The sequence below is a fragment of the Triturus cristatus genome, chromosome 8, assembly GCF_964204655.1.
Source record: "Triturus cristatus chromosome 8, aTriCri1.1, whole genome shotgun sequence".
Classification (NCBI taxonomy): Eukaryota; Metazoa; Chordata; class Amphibia; order Caudata; family Salamandridae; genus Triturus; species Triturus cristatus.
The window spans coordinates 1328744942-1328771332 of record NC_140591.1 but is presented as its reverse complement, the minus strand read 5'-3'; the positions used below and the strand labels follow the sequence as shown (position 1 = coordinate 1328771332).

The following is a 26391-nucleotide window of genomic DNA, read 5'->3' as shown; positions in this document are numbered from 1 at the left end:
TCAAAGCAACTTTCAATTTATTATCTAGCCTGCATGATGCCCGACAATATTATACTTTTTTTTCATTAAATATTTTCATTTAAATTTTCAACCAAAACAGAACAACCAACGTGTCACAAATAGTCATTCTCGCACCCAAATCCCCTCCTACCCCCCCCCCCGCAACCCATAGAAGCATCTCCATGCCATGTACCCACACAAAATCCGGCTCTTCCGCAGGTGACACATTTGGTAAACTACTCCCCTCTCCACCGAAACTCCCCCGAGGTCTAAAACACATGCCCAATAACACTCCATCTCTGAACATAGTAAAATTCGAAAGGACCCATATTATGCTATTCAGGTTCCACACCCCCCATCCAGTCCATGATACTTCCTTCACTTTTCCCATACTTTACGGAACTTCCAGGGACATCCTCTTGCTTTGTATGTGACCCTTTCTGCCACCATATACATGTCCATTTCCCTTCTCCAGTCTTCTAACTGAGGGGGAAGTGATGCACCCATGCGCGTGCTACATCTCTTTTCGCCACCACTAGTGCCCTTAATGCAAAAATAAGTTGTGGGCAGCTCAAGTCAATGTCGTGGGATATCCGCAGCAATACGAATTTAGGGTCATGGGGAAGTGTGGCCTCCAGCACCTTACTCAACTCTCCCAGTATTTGTGTCCAGTATGTGTGAATGGCAGGGCAGTCCCAGATGATATGGTAGAAGTCCCTCTGCGGAAGTCTACATCGCAGACAATTTGGATCACTGGCCCGGCCTATTCGGTGGAGTCGAACCCTGTCGAAGTATACCCTGTGTAATATTTTGTATTGGATGAGTCGGAGGCGGGATTTAATCGCCACTTCCCTATAATGCATCAGGGCTGCCTCCCAATCCACTGTGTCCATCGTGCCCAGGTTGTGCTCCCATGTTTCTCTCAATTTCCCCAGTATGTCTGGCATGTTACTGTTCAAGAGACTGTCTTGTTGGCTATCTGCTCTTGCAATAAGTGACCCTCCAGCGGAGCATATTCCGGCAGGGGAGCGGAAAACAAGCTCTCAGCCCTCCACGCATGTCGCAGTTGCGCATATTTAAAAATTGGGTGGGGTGCAGCTCAAACTCCAGTGCCAAAGTCCTGAAGGGTTTAAGGTCCCCCTTTGCCACCACATCTCCCAGCGTAGAGATTCCAATGTCGTCCCAGCCCCCAAAGCCCTTGAGTTTGTGGAGTTCCCTCAAACAGGTACAGTTCTATATCGGTGTCTGTTTTGTTGGTTTACGTGTACAACCCAAGGTCCAACTCACAGCTGTTCTTTTCAACAAGTGCCTCATATATGTTGTATTCTGCACATTTTACAGGCATACTGATATGTTCTGCAAAGTCAACTAAAATCAGCAGGAAGTTTTATTTGAGGCACTTGATTTTGGCGTATGAGAAGTGAGAACAAGGCCTTCACAGGGTCAAGTTGCGTCAATTTGCAACGTGTCACAGCATTCTGTATAAGAGTTTTGCAAGGCATGGGAGTCTGCATGTATATATGGTTGCTGCAGGCAACGTTTGTGGTTATATCAGGAATACAACAATAAAAGCGGGTCCACCAGACAATAAAGCAGGCCCACAAACAGCCAGAAAGTCTGCCCACACACAGAGCTGTCAGACCTGCCCTTCGGGCATTGCCAGATTGTCTTATAGCCCAGTCCAACCTCGGGAATGCTGGACTCTGCAGCCCAATGTTCTTCCTAAACTTGTTTGCAGTGTATAAATCAATATATAGAGTCTGGGTGCATAATCAACAGAAGGAGGCAGCATATTGTAGTTAACATTTATATAGCACTTCAGACCCCACACAAGGTACTAGTTGCATTTTGGTGAATGAATAACTCACTACTCTGTAGTTTATGCTTGACTGGAAGAGTCTGAGAGCTCCATTTAGATTCCATAGTGAACTGAAAATATTCCAATATCTGGAGGAAGCTCTAAATTTGGAATTAGGTGGCTGCATGTCCTCCACAACACTATTGCAATGGTGGAGGAAATACAGCCAGTGGATATTTAGAGTTTCCTCCAGAAACTAAAGAGTTGTCAGTTTCCTCCAAACTAAAGCCCTGAGATTATGTTACAGTAGCAAGTATAGATTAATTATTCTTAACTCCACCTTTACATACCTTGAAGATACACATATTGTCAAGATACACTTGTGAAGTTTAGTATAATAAATCTAAACTTACCTTTACACATTTGCCTTAACGATACTTTGGCAGTCAATAAAGTTGCAATAATGTTTCTGAAGTGCAATTTATATGTCAATATTCTGGTAGTATACGTGTGTAACAGCCCCTCCTGAAACTCTCGCGTTTATGCATGGCGGCCATGATACTAAGTAACCTGATGCTGCCGGCCAGCCACTGTTCGGTTTGTACAAAATAAAATGAATGAGAATTAAAACGTTCTTTTAATACAGAGGTATTGACAAGAAAAGTCAGTTGGATATGTTCTCTATACCATTTATGTACACTGTATCCCCATGATTAATATTGGCAACATATTGCATTACTCCTCAATCGTTTGTAGGTATTTTCAGCTATTGTGCAGAGTCTACAATTAAAAACAAAACTGCTGCCACTGGTCATATGCATTTTAGAACAAATGAACAACATAATTAAAGAAAAGAGAAATTAAAGCATTGAGATATATAACATAAATAAATTACATTTACACAAAAAGGACCTTAACAATTATATAAATAACATAAGTGAAAAAAGCAAAAGAAACAAACGATGTACGGATTTCTGAACAATACAAACATTCACCCCAGTCACAAAGATCTGGGTTTAATACATCATACTTTTGCTCACCACGCCATCACAGTCTGGACCCAGCAAATCAGTCTTGACCCTGTTCAATAACATAGGTGGCATTGTTTATAGGAACTTTGTTGCCTGAACCCTCAGTGCATTTCATTACAGCACATAAAATCATGTAGCTGGGACTTGTTTTCAATGCTCCACCTCCAATTTATGAAACATAACATCTTACTGAATCACAGGAACAGTTGTGGATTGCCTTGTCATATATTAAATTTCCTGGTAAACTATAGAATCATACTATGAATTCAATGCTGCAGAAAGCAAATTGTCTTATTACCCATGAAGTTACCTAGTATTGTTTGAGATCTCAAAGCTCCCATTAGAGAGTCTGTGTCTTCAGGAGCTATTTTTGATGTGTCATGAATTGACCTCTATAAACACAACCCTGCCTCAGATATCAGAAATTTTTAAAACCTTGTTACACCAGTCATCCATAAACATGACTTTTTCAGATTTGACATTCTGCTATTTACACCCAGTGCTTCAGCCTTCATCCTCTGCCCCTTTGATTCACACCCACAGTCTCTTTTATCTTTATCTTTATATACACTAATTTACATAATCCTACATCACGGAGAAATATGCTAAATAATGGCCAATCGTGCAAAAACTTACCTGGAATGAAAATGTATCATAAGTTTGCAGTCATCTAGATCCTAACTTGGCAGCTTATATGTGAGTTACATTTAATGGTTCAATCTTCTACTATTTAAAAGGGCCTTAGGGCTTCTAATGGAAAACAGCGCCTCAGTTGCATAACCTAGCAGCTGCAAGATTTGGACGGCCGATGCCATTTCAATGGTTTATGCTAAAACAGGGATTGTGTTTTTTGCTCCACTCAATCGTCTGAATAACAATGCTTTTCAGAGACTTACATCATATTGGGTTTCCAGAAGGGCTCATGATAGAAATGCTGGACAGCGGACTCACAATAAACCTCAGCTCAATGCAGCATTGCTGCATCAGCTAATTCTTCTTTGAGGCACTCCATCATACAAACTCACTGGAAATAAAGAATCTCTAAGATCATCAGTCTTAAGATAAGCAGACTTAGACAGTAACTATTCACCCTGCTCTGATCTTATCTACAAAATTAAACAATTTAAAATGGTTACTCTATACTTTTGCCTGGTTAAAAATATAAACAGTTATCTTTAGTTTATTATTATTATTATTATTATTATTTATTTTTGTAGAGCGCGTAGTCACCCGGAGGTATCCCAGCGCTAAGAACCATACCTCTACAGGTCAGAGGGCCGGGAAAGTGGGGGGGATAAGGGGGGGTAGAGGATCGGGGTTCCGGAAGAGCAAGTTGCTTTTAAGGAAAAAGGTGGGTTTTCAACCGCTTCCTGAAGCGAAGGTAAAGTGGTTCAATTCTCAGGTCGCGGGGGAGTGCATTCCAGAGGCGGGCGGTGTGGACTGAGAAACGTCTTCCGCCTGAACGTGCCTTCTTAAACCTGGGAGTGATGATGAGATTTTCCTTGTCAGAGCGGAGAGATCTAGAGGATTTATAAGGTTTGATAAATTTTCTGAGAATAGGGGGGCCTTGATTTTGTAGCAGTTTGTGAACTAGGCACAGGGCCTTAAATTTGACCCGCTCCCTAATTGGGAGCCAATGAAGGAGTTTTAGTGCTGGTTTGGCCGAGGATCTGGCGGGAGTATTAGTGAGAATCCTAGCGGCGACATTCTGAATTCTCTGAAGCTTGTTCATTGTTGCTTCAGGGGCGCCCAAGTAGATCGCATTGCTATAATCAAGCCTAGAAAGAATCAGGCCTTGAATTAGCAATTTTTGCGAGTGGGGGGGCAAGAGGGGCAGGATCTTCCGCAGTGATTTCAAGAGCCCGAAGCACGTCCCGGCTACTTTTTTTGCTTGCGTGGTGAGCGAGAGGTCTGTATCGAGCCACACGCCTAGGCTTTTTACTTCTTGTTTCGGGTCAGGTGGAGGACCCAGACATCCTGGCCAGATGTTCAGGGGGAGGGTGGGTCCTTTCTGGCCAAGGAGGAGAACGTCAGTCTTTGCTCCGTTCAGTTTTAAGGCTGAGCTGTTCATCCAGCGTTGCACCTGCGTAAGGCAGTTAAATACATCTGCTGGTTGTTGACTGGGATGGGATAATGACACAACTAATTGAGTGTCGTCAGCATAGCTGACGACGCTCACTCCGAATGGGGTGATAACCTCCTCCAATGGGGCCATATAGATATTGAATAATGTGGGGCTCACGGAGGAGCCCTGAGGCACGCCACATTGGAGGGGAGTTTCGGAGGAGCAGGTGTTGTTTTCCCAGACCTGGAAGGTGCGTTGGGCCAGAAAGGATGACAGCCAGGCTAAGGCGGAGCCTTCCACACCGACTCTCTTGAGCCGCTTAATAAGAAGTTGGTGGTTGACGGTATCGAAGGCCGCACTCATGTCGAGGAGGATTACAGCCACTGATGCTCCTTCGTCTAAGAGTGCTCTGGCCTCCTCTATCGCTGCCAGGAGGGCGATGTCCGTGCCCTGCCCCGGTCGAAAACCTGTCTGAGAGCTTTTTAGTCTGTTGTTGTCCTCCAGGAACTGTGAAAGTGTCTTATTGGCCAGTTTTTCAGCAACCTTGCCGATCCCTGGGAGAAGAGAGATTGGCCTAAAATTGGCCAGGTTTTCGGGATCAAGGGAGGGTTTCTTCAACAGTGCTTTAACTACTGCCGCCTTCCAGCTCGGGGGCACGACTCCCTGTTGGAATGAGGCATTGATCAGGTGGATAAGGGGGGGAACAATGATGGAAGCTACTTCCTTAAGGGTCCGAAGCGGTGCGGGGTCCCTGGGAGATCCGCTTTTAATGGAGTTTAGAGTGATTCCCACTTCTTCGATAGTTACCTGACCCCAAGAGGGGAGGCAGATGGATGACCAAGTGATCGGTGGGTCGTTTTCCTCATACGAACTACCAGGGGGGATTGAATCAAGGATTTTTAGTATTTTTTCTTGAAAAAAGTTGGCCAACTGATGGCATTTTTCCTGATCGGCTTTAGGATCTGGGGGGTTTCTCGGTCCAGGATCAGGGGTCTTCAAAAGTTCTTTTAGAATGACGAAGGATTCTTTACTCGAACATACTGCTTTTTCTATTCTCTCCTGGAAGAAAGCGCTTTTGGTCTTACGAATGGATGTTTTGTAAGTTAAAAGGGAGATAGAGTAAGCATCTTTGTTCGTTTTGGACTTATCTTTCCTCCAGGAGCGTTCCGTTCTCTTACATTCCTGGCGTAGAGCTTTGAGCTCTGGGGTATACCACGGAGCAGAGGGCACTCTTTTGATATGCTTGAGAGTGTCTGTTTTAGGTATTAGTTTGTCTAGCGAAGATGTGATCCAGGAATTAAACTGCAAATCGGCCGTACCAGGCTCGATGGAGAGCTCAGGGATGGTGTTTGAGAGAGTGGTGGCCCATTCCGTGGGTAAAAGTTTGTGCCACCGTCTATCGGTGACCTGGATTTTCGTAGTTTGAGGGGTTATAGTGGGGGCATCCCAAGAGATAGGAACTAAGAAATGATCGGTCCATGGTAGAGTCAGGGGTGGGCTGGTGGTGATGTTAGCGACATTGGTGAGGACGGGATCTAATAGGTGTCCCTTATCATGGGTAGGCTCATTGTTGACCAGTCGGATATTAAATGATGACAGGTCCTGAAGAAGATCTGAGGCTATCCGATAAGTGGGGTCCATAAAGTGCAGATTCAGATCACCTATGATAAGAAAGTTAGGAACAGAGGAGGCTAGTTGTGAAACCGATTCGGTGATGGCATTAAGGAATTTCCCAGGAGCACCTGGAGGACGATAGATCAGTAGTCCAGACAGGGTGTGGGCCGGGGAGGTATGAATGGAAAATTGGCAACTTTCACAGTCTTCAATGTGAGCGTTGGAGGTTCTACAGATAAGCTGCTCTCTGTAGATTAAGGCTAAGCCCCCTCCTCTCCCTCTGGGTCTATGTAAGGCTTGAGAAAGATAGCCTGGGGGGAGAGCAGTGACGATGTCTGAGTCAGAGCTGTCAGATAGCCACGTTTCTGTAAGAAACCCTGAGGCGGAAGCCGGGGGTTCTACTCTATCCCTGTGATATTACTGGGCTATTTTTAACACTTGTAAATATCTTAATTGCTGTGTTTTAATCAGTATATTACCGCGCTTAGTGAGGACAAGATTTGTCAAGCACCGAGGCGCGCTCCTCTTACCTTTCCTCCTGCCGTGGCCGATCAGGGGCTGACGACGCGGGGTAAAGGCGCCATCTTGGAGGGAGAAAGGGTTGGCGGACCAGTGGCAGGACGCCTCCCACCCTCCCGGATACTTAAGCAGTAAGTGTCCTTTGCTCGGCGTACTAGCTACTCTCCCCTGAGGCGGAAGCCGGGGGTTCTACTCTATCCCTGTGATATTACTGGGCTATTTTTAACACTTGTAAATATCTTAATTGCTGTGTTTTAATCAGTATATTACCGCGCTTAGTGAGGACAAGATTTGTCAAGCACCGAGGCGCGCTCCTCTTACCTTTCCTCCCGCCGTGGCCGATCAGGGGCTGACGACGCGGGGTAAAGGCGCCATCTTGGAGGGAGAAAGGGTTGGCGGTCCAGTGGCAGGACGCCTCCCACCCTCCTCGGCACAGTATAAGAATATGGGGTCTTTCCGTCCGCGCAGCGGGCGGGCGCGCCAGCGGCGCGCCAAAGGCGCGCCAAAGGCAAGCCCGTCTGCACCCGTCCGCGCCAGACACGGGCCTAGGGCCACCACCCCTGGCCCTACCGAATCAGCCCGCCCTCCACCCTACACTCGTTCCTCACTAACCGATCTACGTCCACGAGCCATGGAAGGATGTATTAGATACAGTCCGGAATCCATATTTTCCAAGACGATCCTGAATTGTGAGCACTGTCAGGCGGCCATCCCCCTTTTAAATAAATTGGTGGAAAAAGGCTATCAAAATCAGGTAACACACAATTTTAAAACTGCCCTTATCAACGTCCGCTCGCTGGCTAAACACAGGCAAGAAATTGCTGATTTGCTTCTGGACAGGAACATCGATATAATGTTCCTGACAGAGACCTGGATGGATAAAACATCGGACCCAGATCTTGTTATAGCCGTCCCAAAGGGATTTAAAGTATATAGGCTGGACAGAATTAACAAAAGAGGAGGTGGGATAGCAATCATTGCACGAGACACCCTTAAAATTCACATCAAGGCAATACCTACTACTACATGTGAGGCGCTTCACTTTAATATCTATTTAACGCCCTCTTATAACTTCAGAGGCATACTATTATATAGACGACCAGAAACCCAGTTAGGATTTCTCACAGAAATTGCCACTATCTTAGAAACATCTGCAATTGAGAAATCCATAACACTGCTAGGAGATTTTAATTTCCATCTGGACTGCAATGGGGATAAAGACACTATATCCCTACAGTCGGCAATGGAGGTCTTTGGCCTGTCACAATTGGTGACAGGACCTACCCACAATGCTGGGCATACATTAGATGGAATATATACCAACTTAGATAATCTCCTAATTACTGACGTCCTCCCAATGACTTGGACTGACCATCACCTGGTACCAAGTACTATAGAAATTAGTGATACCTCCACTGTTAAAATACCCACTCCCAGACAGGAAACTTTTAAGGTATGGAAAGACATTAATATTCCGAACCTTAAGGTAGCATTAGATAATTCTAAGCCCATCCTGTCTACTGATCCAGAAATAGCCACAAACCAATATCAAGTTTGGCTGGACCAGGCTATTAATAAATTAGTACCAGTCAAACGAATGTCCAGTAACAGAGGCTCCCCTTCAGCACCCTGGTACACAAAAGAACTTAGAAAACACAAACAACTATGTAGAAACAAAGAAAGACACTGGAGGAAAAGTTATGACGATGAAAGCAAACATATGTATAAAAAGTTCCAAACTCAGTATAAACTCCTGATCATAGAGGCCAAAAAAAAGTACTACAGCGAGCAAATTGAAAATGCTAAAAACTCTAATAAAAAAGCTCTACAACATAACTAAACAGCTTGTAGGAGGTGTTCCTGATTTAAACCCCCCTTGTTCACAAAGTGTCTGTGATTCACTAGCATCCTTCTTTTTTACTAAAGTGAATGATATCTTTTCAGTATTCAACTCTACTGATACTCAAAACACAGATAACATACTGACACCACATATTGAAAACACCCTTCCACAGTTTGCGGAAATCACAGAAACACAAATTGAGGACATCATCAAATCCATTAAGTCCGGCTCAGCTCTAGATCCTTGTCCCGTGAAAACTCTTCTCCCATTAATGGACACAGTGGTGCCAGTAATAACTCAAATCTGTAATCTGTTGTTCCGCAGAGGTATCTTCCCTTCCCCTTTAAAAAAGACCTTGCTAAAGCCACTTTTGAAAAAAGCTGGCCTGAATAAAACAGAGTTAAAAAATTACAGGCCTATAGCCAACCTCCCGTTTCTAGCCAAAATAGTAGAAAAGGCTATGAATGCTCAACTTGCGGAATTTATCGAGCAATACCATCGGCTCGATGATACCCAATTTGGATTCCGCAAGTTTCATGGAACAGAAACGGCTCTGATCAAAGTAGCGGATGATATTCGTCTAATACGAGATCAAGGAGGCTCAGCATTGCTAGTGCTCTTAGATTTATCGGCCGCCTTCGACACGGTCGACCATAAGATCTTGATCGATCGTGTTGAAGGCATGGGCGTGCGAGGCTTAGCGAAGAAACTACTAACATCGTTCCTGGCGGATAGATCACAGGCAGTCATCCTGGGACAATTCACGTCAGCAGAGTTGTCCTTGCCATGTGGGGTGCCTCAAGGTTCATCCCTCAGTCCGACACTATTTAACATCTACGTGTCGGACCTTGCTAAGACGATCAAAGCACATGGGATGAACCTTACCTCATATGCGGATGACACCCAGTTGATCTTGTCCGTCAGGGACGATGGGGAAATAGTAGCGGAGAGTTTTAGAACAGGTATGCAGGCCATCGGACAGTGGATGTCAGCAAACTGTTTGAAACTGAACTCCGACAAAACCGAGGTGGTAACCTTTGGCCATCTTAATCCTAACTGGTCCTCGATATGGTGGCCGGTATCTTTTGGAGCCTTGCCTAAACCGACCACGAAGGTGAGAAATGTAGGCGTCATTTTTGACGATAAATTGAATTTTATGACTCATGCAAACCAGACGGCCTCTACAGCGTTCTATAAATTACGCCTGGTAAAAAAGATCCTTCCATTTCTTCCCAAGAGTGTAGGCAAGACTTTAGTAAGTGCCCTAGTCCTGTCTGCATTGGACTACTGCAATGGCCTGTTCATCAATGCTCAAACCAGGGTCATTAAGAAAATGCAGACAGTACAGAATGCGGCGGCCAGACTCCTCTTGGGTATCCCTAAGTTTGAGCCCATAACTGATACCTTGAGAAGCCTCCATTGGCTCCCTATCAGGAATAGAATCAAATTTAAAACATTATGTATAGTTTACAAATCGCTACACTCTCAAGCCCCTCAATTCCTGAAAGATCAGCTTATTCCGTATTGTCCTCCTCGACCACTTCGTTCAGCTAAACTGAACGATATAGTGATACCTCGGACCAGATTAGTCAACTGGGGAGACAGACGTTTCCTGGTGGCTGCCCCGAAACTTTGGAGCACGCTGCCACAATCCATTAGATCTAGCCCAAATCTCCTGTTATTTAGAAAAATGCTGAAAACATGGTTGTTTAACCTCTAAGAGCTAGAAGCCAAGTAAAGGAGAGTTCACATAGTACAGCGCCGAGACGCCTGCGGGCATTTGTTCGTGCTTTATGAAATGTTAAAAATAAATAAATAAATGAAATCTCGTGTGCATGCTTAGGGAGGGAGCGGCAGTTAAGAAGACCTATCTTAAGTCCGAGTTTGGCTGAGTTTAGGGTGGTAGGATTACAACGCCTACAATTGGAGAAAGGTTTACCTTCGGTGTGCGTGTGGTGGCAGGGCAAAATTTTTTCCGGTTGGAGCGCACGGAGCATGTCTCCTGAGTACACCAAGCGGTCAGGAGGTGAATCCGACAGCGTCCCTGAGCCTGGGTCCGGTCGGGCCCGGACGGGCCCAGACGGGCTCGCCTTTGGCGCGCCCGCTGCGCTCGTCCGCTGCGCTTCCGGTAAATGCACATTAATAAAGAAAGAAAGGAGGGCGTGGCCTCAGAAAGTGGGCGTGGCCCGGGGATCAAGCGCGCGATGGCGGTGAAGATCGTTTAATAAACCTTGTAATTTTTTTGCCCATACAGATCACTGAGCATAATCAAAGGTGATCTTGATCAAAACAACAAATTTGTCATCACACCAGGGAAGTCGAAAGTGTTTCTTCAAATACAGAAATGTCGTCTCTAAGCATCTCTGGGTGCTTAAAGGCCAAATACATTGAAAACAGGCCCCAACTCTTCCACCAAAATGTCAATCCTATGAGATCGCCTCTTTACCTCTCTTTTGGCTGCCCCTATTGGCAATTGAGTGTGTGGTGTGAACACTACACACGTTTTCATTGCTAAGGGAAACAGCAAATGAAGGAATCCCCAGCAGTATCAAAAACACACACATGCAAATAATTCACCAAACAGTGTAAAATTTAAAATCGATACTCCTCCCATTTTAACTCGAACACTAATCACCCGTGCCCCAAACAGTCACCCACAGCAACTCCAAAAAGGCTCACTACAGATAAAGCAGTCTGGCATGGTGTAGAGTCAAACAAGCAGATGAATACCAGGGTAGGAACGCAGCTAGTTGCCGCGCCACTCTACGTCGCAACAACGAGGTGCTCTGCCGTAACGCCGCCATCAATACAGACATACTAACGTAGGGGTCTCAGATGGCTAGGCCAATTGGACCTGGTGTTCAACTGCAAGGCTGGTTACTACTACATCACGTCAATCTATGAACCAAGATTAATTTCCCTGAATCAATCACGGTCCTGATGAATTGCCACTAGACCCGCTAGGGCTACCTTTGGCATGAAACATGTCGACCTCACCCACCACACAGGCCCTGTAGGACCATTATATCTAGTCAGGCCTACCTGCTTTTAGTTAGGCTAGTGCCCCACCTAGGAATACAATTAATATAAAGGGCTTCCCTAGACCTATTTTAAACAATACTGCACACTCACCGCACTACCCAGTCCACACACCCATATGCACCTTACGGCTTCATCTACAAAAGATCTCTGCTAAAGAGCCTCTTCGCAGGTACCCGCTGGGCATTGCCGCGCTGGCCCGACGAGGAGCAGCCCCAATGAAGAAGGATGACATCCTCCGGGGTGTGTGAGGGCATTTCTTAACAGACCTGAACACTCTCCCCCACACTTAGGAACTGCATACCAGTTTTTCAAATACACGACTAAGGAGTACGTGTGCAGGACCTGATTAAATAGCTCCTGGTTCCTCTTGTTTAAGGTACTCTATAATTTTGCCAGGTTAAAAATATAAACAGTTATCTTTGGTTTAATAAAAGTCAAGCTTGTCATTTCTTTTGCCAATAAAGATCACTGAGCACAGTCAGAGGTGATCTTGATCAAAACAACAAATTTGTCATCACGCCAGTGAAGTAGAAAGCGTTTCTTCAAACAGGATATGTTCTCGCTAAGCATCTCTGAGTGCTTTAAAACCAAAGAAATTGAAACAAGGCCACAACTCTATCCTATGAGATCAGCCTCTCTACCTCTCTTTTGGCTGCCCCTATTGGCAAATGAGTGTGTGGTGTGAACACAACAAACATTTTCATTGCTAAGCGAAACAGCAAATGAAGGAATCCCCAGCAGAATCAAAAACACACACATGCAAATAATTCACCAAACAACAGTGTAAAATTTAAACTCCTCCCATTTTAACTTGATCAGTAATCACCCGTGCCCCAAACGTCACCCACAGCAACTCCCTAAGGCTCACCGCAGATAAAGCAGTTTGGCTGTAGTGTTAAACAAGCAGATGAATGCAACCCACAAAAATAAATGGAACAACTAACGGATCAGAATAGAACTTAGCATAGAAGCAGATCCACAATCAATGCCTACAACTTTCAAAATGTCATGGACAGGTGCTGGGAAAAAGAAGGGAGTAAAGAGAAAACAGCTTTGTCAAAGCCAATAAGTTTCACCAATGTGACATCTACTGACTGTGTCAATATTTTTTAGACATATTGCACAGCAAAAGAGGCTGCTGTGCAACTTGCCTCAAAGAAAAAAAAAAACAAAGAGCTTTATGACGAATTAAGCGTAGTTTTTTTAGCCCTTTTTTTTTCTTTAACCATGTTGCACAGCTGAATTATATGTGTAAAAAGAGTGCAGGGGGTAAGCAATACTAGGCAGGCGCAAGAGAGGGGGGAGGGAGCTTCAAGCAAAGAGAGGCGGAAGATAGAAAAACAAGCATGGCCAGCGGGAGGAGGGGGAAAAGTAGGAAAGCAAGCACAGACTGTGGCAGGGTAACGCAAGTACAGACAGTGGGAGATGGGGACACAAGACTGCATTTGCACGGATCAGCAAAACAAAGGCTGCCTCATCTCCATTTTTAGGTATGATCAAGATGGAATAAATGGCAATTCTTGCCCAGCATTTCATCAAAGTAGAATGATGTAGCTGAATCCAAGGTCTCGGGCAAAGTTGAAAGATTACAGGCATAGTTATGAATAAAGTCTGCATTCTCAAGTGTATATGCAGGAGTACAGTATGGTTTGTAACAGCAGCAAGACGAGAAGCTGATTTCTAATGTCCTAAATGTTCTTTTTGTAACCGGAGTACAGAACTCTGTTTGATGAATGAAAGGTCCACAGATGGATTTTTGGGTCAACCGGCACCTATACCCAATAATAGGGATATGGTGTTGAATTGGAACTTTGTATGGAAAACACAACTTAATAAACGTGGGAAGTGTGATAAAGCAAACAAGATCAGATGTTCACTCTTTGTCCATGAAAATGTCCTTAACGGATCATCATTTAACAGGATGCCGGTGCAAGGTCACTAAACGAATGAGGATCTTCTAGATCATGTGTTGGAAGATCAGATGGTCTGTCATCCAGTTAGGAAGACAAGGTTGATAGAACTGGCTCTGATGGCAAACAGAGGAGGAAATAAGAAGGAAGCATGGTGTTACACCTCGAGCGGCATGTGCAGTCGCATGGAGCAGATACACACAACTCACTCGCCCATAATGCACTATTAGGCATGCCTGCCGCAACGCTAGGTAAAGGTAGCGCCTTCCTTGTGTAATGACCAGGTTCTCAGATGCCGGTAGCGGAAGCTTGATTTTGCCACCCTGGTTTTGGGAGAAGAGTATAAAAGGCCGTCTCAACCTAATACTTGTGCTTGGCTTACTGTTTCTGTATGGAGTTGGAACCACGGCCCGACTTCGGTTTACTCAGTCCTACGTTCTTGATTGCCAGACGTTCCTTGTGTGGTCTAGTTGTTTCCCTTTCTTGATTTACTTCACAGTCAAATATCAATTTCCTTTTCGGAGTCCGAAACGTCGAACGCCTCACCGCTTTCCCCCTGCTCAGTGGGACGTTTCGGAAAACCCCGCCAACGCTTGCTCTACAAAGTACCAAGTCGGCTAACTCGCATCTCATTTCTCGTCGAATGCTCCTGAAGGAAAGAGCTGTCCAAGAATCACAGTGTTCGTTTTATTAAACACGTTCCCACTACGAACCAAGTCACGGCTGTGACTGAGAGAAGTTGCAGCTCGTGACCCAACTGGAGAGAAATCACATATCAGGTCAGTGCACTGATGAAGATGTCTTTCTTTTCTTTTTTCCTTATATTTTTGAAAAATCTGGTGGACTTAACCTACAGTGGAGAAAACCTTTCTTTAATGCCTGATTAAACATATAAGAGCCACAAACAGTTGGGAGTGATATTAACTCCGGAAACTTCCAGCTTCTAGGAGAAAGCTTGAATAGTGAGTATTTGGTCATACACAGAGAACGTGTAGGGGGAGGAAAGAGAATGAGAAATTAGATTCAAACTGCACATAATATTGGTGACCTACTAAACGTTGTTTGTTTGTTCTTCTCCTTCTTCTATTATTTTTTGTTTGTGCAGAGTTCAGTCCCATGTAGCGACCAGTCCTCGCATTGAAGATAGTATTGCAGTCTCTTCTTCCTTTCTGGTGGTCCTTTACTCGTTTCCATTCTCTACCGGGAGGGAGTAGCCTGTGTTTGAATTTAATATATATATACTCAGTGAGACACTACATTTTGGGGGATTGGGGGTCCAGCTTGGCTCTTGTGGATTTGGGCTTCTCTAGTTAGTGAAACCTCTTGGTCTGACGCATGGCAAGCCAAGTATAAGATCAGACAAGACAGAGCAGATGATTTGGCGCGAATCCACAGCCCTGCTGGCATAACAGTGAGGACATTGCGGTCCTGGAAGCTAGTACTTCATTAAAACACACTTCTGGGTCACATGCTCTATTATGCAATATTCCCCCATCCAATCAGTTAGTCAGGGATGAAAGACTTCACTTAAGTGGTAAGGAGGAATGGCAGTAGGCCAAAAGAAGCTTGACAGGCCCTAGAAGGCAGAAAGCGGATGGGGTGAAGGTACAAAGCAAGCCTACAGCCAGAATACTACAGGAGAGGCATTTAATTTTTGAAGACACAATTGCAGATAATTCTACAAACCTCAGTCACTTATTCAAGGAATCAAGGAAGACAAAGCAGTCTCTAATGGTAAGTAAAGATAGCCGTATCTTCTATATCTACCAGAATACATTTGGCTCTGATCCCTTTTCGTCATGGCAGAGACAAAAGTACACTTCATAACTCACACATTAAAAAATGTGTGATGCTTTATATACACTGGACGAAGGACTCTATGTATAAGTTCACCCGCTTTGTTACCTATAAAATAAATGGCCCCCACACACAGGTTTTCACAGCATCTTGTGGTAATTGGGTACTTTCCTTCATCCAAGAAGCCACCCTTCTGTTAGGTTTGCAAATGCACTTTAATGGTAAAAATACCGCTCTACTTGCTTTCCAAGAGCATGGTTTTGTTGATCTAATAAACAGAGCAGATGTATGGATTATGAGACATGCTTCCTTCCAGGACATGGGCACTAGTACTAAAATAATGCTTGGACATTGAGCCCAACAGGATGCCAGGTCTATTTTGGTATCACTGCTTAGAGGGAAATGGTCACAGGAGCAAAAATACATTTAATATAGGCTGGAGTAATGTATGAATCCGTAGCACTAAACTCCCTTATTCACAACAACACAGCATTCCACTCTCACAGCTTCTGGCAGTTAAAATATTAACACACTGAAGAGCAGAAGAATGGTGCATGTTTTATTGGCTTCACTATATTGAATCATGGCTGACATTTATGCTAAAAAATACTCGTTGGTGCTGATTTAACAGAAGGGTTAAGGAAACCATATTTACTCAAATAACGCATTTACTGCAATAGTGCTAAGTAGCAAAATTATTCAAGATTTTATATTTGTACATATAAAACAAAATCGATTTAAAATTAAAATCTGTCAAACATGCAAAAGACAAAAACTCTTTTAATATATGCAATATTATTTATTTGCTTACATTTTGTCAATGTGCCTGAGAAACTGCTCACTTCCAAGTGTAGATGATGCATGATACAAATAAATATGCTTTCTCTGTCTCTGATGAGTATACAATACAAGACAGATACCGCCCTCTTCCCCCCTTTCGGGGTGTGGAGGAGGCTGTGGTAGGGTTGAAGGACATGCCTTCAGAGTTATTCTTCCAAACTTCAGAAATTGATATGGTGAGGACCTGCTTAGCAACAACAGTCATGAACTAGACTGGTTAACCTTTCTGCAAACTGAGGGCTGCTTTGTATGCAGTGTCTTACATACAAGGCAGACACTTCTGAAGGTCAAATAACACTTGAGGAGTAGCCAGTGGGTTTCTGGAAAAGTTTATATATAGCCTCACCACTATTTCATATAAATTGTAAACATTTTAGTTCTGCATCCCTAATTCCTGCACAGAATTAGCTGCTATAATTCATGTGTGATAAGTTGACTGTTTGAAATGGTACCAGAGAGATTTGTTTTTAGATGTGCAGTGGATTCAAGATGTGAAATAAGTTATTGATAAACAATCTGAAGAAAACGCAACAGTCAGAAGAGTTCAAAGCATTATTCCTAAGTAGTGGTGTCCAGGGTGCAACAGACAAAAAAGGGTGGAGAAAAAAGTCTAACGTGCTTGTCAAGCAGCAATTGTGTGTTGATGGTTTCAGCTACTGCCTCTGTCGACAAGTACTCTCATTCAGAGTCACCAGAGCAAAGCCCACTTGACGGACATTGGCGTTGAAATGTTGAGGGGTAGATTGCGTGGCTGTCCACGTTGTCGGTACCATCCTTTTAAAAAATTGTTGGTTGTGCCAAGGTGGCAGAGACATATAAGTAAGCGGCATTGATAGGAACATGTACCGAATTAAAAATTAGGAGGGACAGGAGAAGTGTCAAGAATCAAAGTACATTACAGGTTGTTTGTTGAATCTATTAGTGTACTGTCAATACATTTCAGGAAAGAGCAACCAAACCCATTGTATTGTAAAGGTGTTGAGCAGGATTGTGTGGACCAGTGATTCTTAACCTTCTGACTTCTGAGGACCCCCACTTAATCATTACTGAAACCCGGGGGCCCCCTCTGAATCAAAGTTGGAATCCGGGTACCCCACTGAGTCAGTACTGCAAGACAGCCTAATCATTTCCAATGATTTGAAATGCAAAATATATATATATATATATATATATATATATATATATATATATATATATATATATATATATATATATATATATATATATATATATATATATATATATATATATATATATATATATAATTATCTACATTTTAATAGGAAGGTTGGAGCGTTTCTAAATTCAATTGAGGCCACATATTGTCCATACCATGTTCTATTTGATGCTCTTGCACTGCTGCCAAGAATCAATCTAAGGCTACTAACTTAATTTTAACCTCTAATTTCAAATTTCTTCACATTTACAGAACGTTTGAAATTTTCAGTCGTACATGTATCGTCTTTATTCAGATACACTTTATTAATCTGTTAATATTATTTAATTCTCTAAGTAGTTTTGGACTCCCTGCACAGGCTTCGCGGATCCCTGGGTCGCCGAAGCACAGATTAAGAACCACTGGTGTAGACTCTGATGTTGAATATAATGGATAGATTGAAGAACGTCAAAGCATCTTCTACTCCATTTTCTGAGGAGAGCATCGAAAACGTTGAATGATATAACGTTGGTATACCGCTGTTTAGACAGCTAATTTGCACAAGTCAAGTAGTTTACAGTTAAATATGTGTTGGAGGATTTTGAAACCGAGTACTAATCTATAATGGCTATTTATATGTTTCAGGTTTTATTTGCACTTATTTAAGGAGATGGACAGCGAGCCATTTTCAAGAGAACAATTTATGCCAGAGCAGTCAATGGGCTGCAGATCTGACGTGGGTAATAGTTTGAATCGTCCACTCTCATAAAATGAAAGACAATGAGATTATACTATTTTTCAGAAAAATTAACCCACGAGGGTATAGCTTAAGTATGTTTAAACAAACAAAAATTGACTTAAAAGCATTCTATACAGAGAAAATGCAATCTTATTAACATATTGAGGAATAGAACTAGGCTGTTAACTTAAAAGCGTACACACGCACAAAATAAAATTAATTGACTTACTTTGACTGCCAGAGTATGACAACACAGCAAGTTGCCTGTCTTCAGAAACACCAGCCAGGACCTAATAAATAATACATAGCTTTAGAGATAACACATACAATTTCTGAAGACAATAGAAAGTAAATATAGAATCCTTGACACTATACAATTCATGAAGAACACAGAAAGTAAATACCTATTTCTTTACGAAAATGTCAAAAAACCTGATATATTGAGAATCATGAGCGAAGTGCTTGACAACGTATGACTGAGTACCCCTTTAAAAACATATTCTTGAAACAATGATACCCTCTGTTTTGTATGACTTTCAGTGACCTCATGATATCCAGACCAATACGCAACAGTGTCAGCCAAACTTTCCACACCAACTATCCATGGATGAACTTTTACATGTTCCTTCTTCAGGTCACTGACGACAATCAATGAATGACTCATGATTCAAGGAGAGGGTTCAGGTGAAGAGTTTAATATTTGATAATGTCTGCCTCTTAGTAATAATTATTATAAATTGTTTTAATACAATCACAACATGTCGCAGAGGGTCTAGTATCACATCCTGTCCGTTCAAAATGGCAAACAAGGAATTGTTCTAGACTTAAAAAACTAAAGTTCCATATACGCCATAAGCATATGGTCTACAATTATTAAATTAGTCAAATACAAATCTCTATGCTCCACCATTGCCACTGTTGATAGCACTTTGGATGTTCTGCATTACCTGCACTGTCAAAAATATAAGACAGCTGAAAAGATACAAGTGCACCACGTAGGTAGAGGCCTTCTGTCATACATTAGCCTCCATCTGGGTGGTGTCCAAGCACAACATCTGGCAGCCTAGTTCGTAACTTTGCATAAACCTTGACCGTAGTTTAGTGCTGCACCTTGGGGTACCGATAAGTTGCTCATTTAACACAATTCGACTCTAAAGTGTAGTCTGTTTACAGCAGTATTACTAACAATGAATGTGGCCCATAAAAAATGAAGTTAATTGATGAAGGATACACTTAAAACAAGAGCCTCGTTTTATCTTTTTTGTCTTCTAGGCTCGCACACACCTCAACAGTGAAGTAGATGTCCTATGGTTCGATATTACATACAGCTGCAAGCAAGATATATGATGCACCACTAAATAGCACCCTTTCAATTTTCCTTTGCAGAAGGCTGTCAATTGCCTACTAGCTTGTAGCTTCTTTAAAAATAAGTTGTTGCCAGAAAGAGTATGTGAACTTTTTCCCTTGCAAAAGCACAAGACTGCTGACTACTGTAAATTTAGAGGAAAATTAACTTAAGACACTTTGCGAACTACCGTAAAACTTTTAAAATTACAGGTTCCTCGATGATATGATCTCCCTCAAATGTAGGCAGATCCTCCTGCTTATTTTTTTAAAATGTATCCGAGAAGACAGCAGTTCCTGTGATGCAAGAGATGTCCGTTTGGCTGGCGGACATCTCAAAATGTGACAGGCAGTTACTTCCTTAGGACGACGGAGTACCTCACTCCGTCACCATGATGGAGTAAACGCCCATCTGTCAAACTCAAAATTACGCTCCAATTCTCCAAAACCTGATGTTTACTAACAAATACAAGATGGATGATTGGTCTCGTACAACCTAGAATGCGATTTTCCATATTCTTCAGTGAGCTGACAATACTCCTTTGGTCTCAGAAATCAAATTCAAATCAACACTGAGACAGAACATATTTAAAAATGCTTTCAATTTCATCTCCTGTCTTTTTTCAGTGCACTGCACAAAGATCAATAAAAAAACACAAGTAGCAGGATTATAAGAACACAGGCTAACAGAAGAATTCATTTTCAGAGTTCAGCCCTTTTTTTCATTTCTTTAGGATTACTATGTTGTAATACCATATTCCAATTTCACAAACACTATTGCCTGTGCGCAGGGCCGGACTGGGACCCAAAACCAGCCCTGGTAAACTGCTCGGCCGGCCCCCCTAGGGGGGAGGAGTGGGGTGTGGCCAAGCTGTTTGCAGAGCCGGTTTCGGACGATTTTTTTTTTTAGGGGGACGATTTTGCCGGCCCCAGGTAACAAAAACGCCCCTCAAGGAGCCTAAAACCGGCCCCCAGCCAGGTGGCCCACCGGGGAAAAGCCCAGTGCCCGCTACAGCCAGTCCGACCCTGTGCATGCCGAAATTTCACTTTTAACAGAGAGGAAAGATTAGGTAGAAAGTATTGTGTTTATAAGGGTGAGCTCTCACATTTCAAAGGTCTGAATTTCAGAGATGTTTTAAAGCATGGGCAAAAGTGGGTCTCCTGGTAATGTGGAATGTGATCTTTCACTTACCCTAGCTTACCTTTGTCGATTTTCCTATCAGAACCTATTTAGCTCTACTTTGATCTGTCTCTTTTGAGGGTCCCACATATTTCCCCCCCAAAATATCACACAGGAAAAAAATTGGTTCTGGACAAAAGATTATTCTACGCAAAAAATGTCGATCTGACCTCAACCTGCACGGATGCATTTTGAAAGATCATAGATAGAAATCGGGTATCCCATTGTCTAAGGTATATACCCAGGCCAGGCACATCCACCATTCTAGTCAGGGTAAGCTAGATACACAACTAAGATAACCTGGCCTCATCCTCTGTTGGCTTGCCACAGAGCAGGCAGGCTTATCAAAAGAGGCAATGTGCAAAGTATTTGTGCAACACACACTAACACAATGAAAACACCACAAAAAACTTCCAAACCAGTTTATAAAAATAGCTTAGTATATTATAAACAAATTAAGGCCAAAACCACAAGAATCCAATCTATACTTTTCAAGTTATCACATTGAATCCATAATAACAGACTGCTAGAGCACTTGTAGGTTTGTAGGTGAAAGGTTCCCGATCCAAGCAATGGATTGCTGGACTTCGGAAAGCCATGTAATCTCGTGCCCAACCAGCACTCATTGAAAAGAACTGCACGGGACCTTTGGGACCGGGATGCGCAGGAAGTTCAGCTGACCATGAGTGTGCAGTTCAGCTTTAAGACCCTCGCCGGTCCTGTGCACAACCAGCGCCAGGATACCCCCCGGGGTGTGGAGTGCACTTTTACAAATACTGATTGACTAAAATAACAGTACCTTCCCCCTGTGCAGTATAGTGGAGGTGTCGGGAGACGTTGAGTTGAAGGACCATGCCCGGCCATCCTCAAGGAGTCGGGCAGGTTCGGCCATCCAATACTTGCCACACAGACCCGGTTGTCATTCCTCACCCTCAGGAGTTGAGGCAAACAGCAGACATCGTCAGAGACCTCGGTGCTGGCAAGGCCACCTGAAGCCGTATTGAAAAAGGAATTCCTTTGACACACCAGCATCTATCGGCACCGAAAAGACCTCGCTGAGATTGGCCACTAAAGGAAACCAAAAGCATTCGGGCTTATTATTATTATTATTATTTCTGAGTTTGTAGAGCGCCTGGTTACACTTAACAGTGTGTCCCCGCGCTATCAAGGATTGTAGCAGCACTTACTCAGCAAAACAAAGAGAGCAGATGATTAGCCTTTGGGGAAGAGAAACGTCTTCAGCTCTTTCCGAAAAATCAGTTCTGATGTTTCTGTCCGTAGTCGGGGGGGAAGGGTGTTCCATCTGCGGGCAGCTAAGGAGCGGAACGATCTCCCACCCATCCTGGCCCTCTTGATTCTAGGAATCGATAGGAATCCACCTCCAAGGGAGCGCAGCTGCCGAGCAGGAATATAGGGAAGGAGCAAGCTGCGCAAGAAGCCCGGGCATTTCCCCTGAATTATTCTGTGGGCAACGCATAGGGCCTTGAAATCAACACGTTCCTTAATAGGAAGCCAGTGTAGTTTCTCCAAGGATTTTTTCGAGGAAGCTCTTCTTGGTAACCGAAGTACCAAGCGAGCGGCGGCATTTTGGATAGTCTGGAGTCTTCGATGACAGCTTGCATTTGCTCCCAAATAGAGAACATTCCCGTAGTCCAACCTGGAGGTGACTAGGGCATGTACCAAAGTTTTCCTAGCAGATTCCGGGAGCAGGTCAAGCGTCTTTCTCAGCTTGCGAAGGATAGCAAAGCAGATGCCAGAGACACACCGGGATTGGTAGTCAAAAGTCAGGTTTGAATCAATCCAAAAGCCTAAATTTTTCACCTGATCCCTTGGAATCGGCAGAGGTCCCAAGGCCTGCGGCCACCAGGCCGAGGTCCAAACTGAGGGAGATCTGCCGACGATAAGTACCTCTGTCTTGTCACCGTTCAGGCGGAGGCAGTTACTAGCCATCCAGGCTGAAAGGTCTTGGAGACAGGATGTGAATTTACTAGCAGCCTGCTCAGCAGGCTGGGTCAGAGCAACAACCAGCTGAGTATCATCGGCATATGTTACTACCTCAACCCCATACTTTCACCCCACATTCTTATGATTAAGCAAGCACTGCTCCTGGGTGAAGCGATAAGTGCTCTATCTTTCCCCAAGCAGAACACAGGTTTAGAATGACAACTGCCGGACTCCCAGATAGCAGAGTCCCATGGTGATGGGAAAGTCTTTGATGGCCCTGAGACTTCGGGAACAGTGGGCAAGCCAACAAGACCTTAGAGATCACATAGAGTGAAGGCAAAGTCCAGCTCTCCTTTCAGCAGTCAGGGAGCAGCAGGGCAACAAGCAGCAAAGAATCATTTCCAGAAAAGCAGTTAAGTTCAGTATTTTAATCAGCACAGCAGTCCTTCTGACAAAGGTTTAGTTCAAGATCTAGAAAATGTCTCCTTTTTAGCGGGTCAGAAACCCAGTACATATACCCAAAGGTGGCTTTGAAATGGAGGTGACTTCAAAAAGCAAAGCCTATGAAGTGCACGGGTCCCCTTTCAGCCCAGTCCTGTCTGCCAGCCTACCCGTGGGGGTGATCAGTGCTTTGTGTGAGGACAGGATCCTACCTATTGAAGTGTAGGTGTCAGTACCTCATGTGCCTCTTGCCCAGGAAAACCCATTAGTATGCAGATGAATGCAGATGTCCTAAAGTATCCTGTGTTTGTGGCTGCCTAGATGGAAAGCACAAAATGTACCTGTCACCCTTCCCCAGACCTGTATTGGAGATAGGCTATAAAGCACAAAAAGCAGTAAGTACATACAAGTGTCCACTTCCTAAAAGTGGCACTCCTAAACTAGTAAGGTATAATCCAACTCCACCAGTAAAGGGGTTTTGTCATAACCAATCCAAAGATAAAAAAACATAAAGCAGCTACTACTCTGCAATCAGGAATTACAGCTCAAAGGTATTTTAAGGAATCCCCAATATTAACCAATAAGAGGAGGAGGCCTCACATTAGCTAAATAAAGTCTGTGGGTGTTTGTCACTACTAGGACATGTAAAACAACCAGGTACATGTCCTAACTTTTACTTACATTGCGCCCTGCCCTTTGGGTGACTTAAATATATAAAAGGTGAATTTGAGGCTGGACAATAGTATAAATGCTAAGTCGAAGTGGCAGTAAACTGCACACACTCGCACTTCAGTGGCAGCCCTGAGACAGGGTTGAAAAGCTACTTCTGTGGGTGGCACAATCAGTATTGCAGCCCACTAGGAGCATTTACCTTACAGGCCCTGGGTATATGACATACCACTTTACAAGGGACTTACAGGAACATTAATTGTGCCAATCATGAATACATAAATGACACATATGTTTAGGGAAGAAGCTCATGCACTTTAGCACTGATTAGCAGTGGTAATGCTCTCAGAGTCCTAAAGCCAAGAAAAAGATACAGCAAAACGTAAAAAAACGGAGGAGGAGCCAAGATGGCGACCGGGACGGCAGCGTAGACTCCCGGCTCCGTGAACCTCCGCATCCCGCACGGATATCCTGCATGAGATCCTCAGCCTGCGCTACGCGCTCGTATTTGTGGATGAGAGTGGCAACCGACCGTGTGACTCCGAAGTTTCTGGTGGCGGTACCGCCGGAGAAATGTGCCTTTGAAATTTGCGGCCCGTGCAGCCCTGGAGCCAGGACCTCGAGTGGACGCCTTGGCCGGGTGGCAGTTCAACAACAGCGGCCTGTGGTGACTGGATGGAGTCGGACCACCGGAGCGGTGCACACCTCGGCCTACATTTCGCCGTGGTCGTTCCTACCGCTAAGAGTAGCGGACCGAGTGCATGCCCGGGGTGGCAATTCTGAGATTCTCCGGTGATTGCCCCTTCCTTTGACGGTGAGCTGCCCGGACGCCGCCCGTAACTCGCCCTGATTCTTGCGGGCTGCTCCCGGATTTTCGCGGGCGCTGGTCCGTGGTGGGGACGACTGTTGCCCGTGACCACACAACGGATAATTTTTGCCTGCCCCCGGAACCCTGTTTCCAGCGACGTGGACCTTGAGGCGCTTGTCCCTGGGTCCCGGTCCCAATACGGGTCGGGCCTACCCGGCGGCCATCTTGTTATGATGAAGCCTACCATCCTGTCCACCGGGTCACAGCAGGATTGGGAGTGTGTGACTTTTGGGAGTGTGGCGGAGCGATCGCAGAGAGATGTGCTGGGGTACGGCGACCTCCTCGAGGCTCTCGGTACCCTTCATTCCACCTTGGTTCATGGCATCGGGGTCTTGGGGAGTAAGCTCGATGGTGTGGCATCAGCGTCGGGACAGTTGCGGCCTGCCTGTCCTCAGGTACACAGGGACTTCCCACACTGCACACAGGAGGATAATGTCGCGGCCACCCCTGAGATTAGTGAACAGCTGGAAACTCCGGACAGTATGCTTCCGTGTGATCGGCTGGCTGTGGGTCTGATCTGTTCCGGAGGTATTGGACCTGAGTGGGAGGTGGTGGCCTCGTCCCGTGCACGGCCTCCGGCGACCCAGGGAAAATTCAAGCAACAGTTGTCTACTTTGGCTGATTCCGCCTTCCTGGACCTTGTGTGCAGTGCAGATCCTGGGGCAACACTGGGAAAGACGTCCCTCCATGATGCGGACTGTGTTGGTACTCAGAGACTTTCACCCCACCTGTGTGCGTCGCTTCCCGGTCGTTTTTGGACACTCCTTTACCTTGTAACATTGGACATGGCGCTGGGTCGAGGGGTATGCATGGGCAGATTTGCAAAGAGTGGTCAAGGATAAGGCGGATCCTTCAGGGGTCGTCATCTAGTAGACGGGCGGGCTCAGGGGTTGCGTGCTCTCATGGTATAGCTATTAGTATAATTGGTGCATAATGCTCCCCATCTTTCTTTGACATGGTCGATTTTGTGCTGCTTACTGTTTGCCTTGGGGAAAACTTACCGTGCGGGAGGGAGAAGCCGGGGGCATGTTTTGAAGGCCCTCCTCCAGTTTATTAATACTCTCTCTACCCCCCCGTCTGGTGGGGTTCTTTTCTTACTCCCTTTTCTCTGTTCTTCTATATTTCGGGTCTGGTTCCAGGGCGACAGGCACACTGCTGGGGGGGGGGGGCCGTACTCATCTGCAGAGGTGCAGGGTGGGGGGTTGGGGAAGGGGATTCTTTAGTCTTTACCCTTTTTTCCATGGCCTCCTTTTTCTTCTCTGATTCTTCTTTGATTTTCTTTTCTGGGATCAGCGTGGTACAACTCCTTTGTTGTGAATCACTGCTTTTTCATGTGTGCCACAATTTCCGGGGTGTTTTCTGGGCTCTAGGGCATGGGACTGCAGGCGCAACTGGTCATGATACTTCTCTACATCCTGCACTTCCTGTTTTAGCGCCATTGACTCGATAGATTGCCGTTTATTGTTTACGTTTGTTACTCTGCCTGCCATTTTTCGCTGCTGGGAAATTGTTTGGCACCTGATCCTTTCGTCTTTCCCTATTATAAAATGAAAGCCTTCTTAATCCTGGTGTTCTACCTGCGCCATTCACT

The 26391-nt window shown here is 44.5% G+C and overlaps 1 long non-coding RNA gene across 8 annotated transcripts in view; it reads right to left on the bottom strand.

The window, feature by feature from the left end:
* The window catches only part of LOC146805748 (uncharacterized), a 912995-nt gene that overhangs the window by 290400 nt on the left and 596204 nt on the right, over positions 1–26391 (bottom strand). For all 8 annotated transcript variants that reach the window (XR_014967901.1, XR_014967902.1, XR_014967898.1 and 5 more), the window contains one exon: positions 18584–18644. This is a non-coding gene — a long non-coding RNA (uncharacterized LOC146805748). The remainder of the gene's footprint in view (positions 1–18583; positions 18645–26391) is intronic.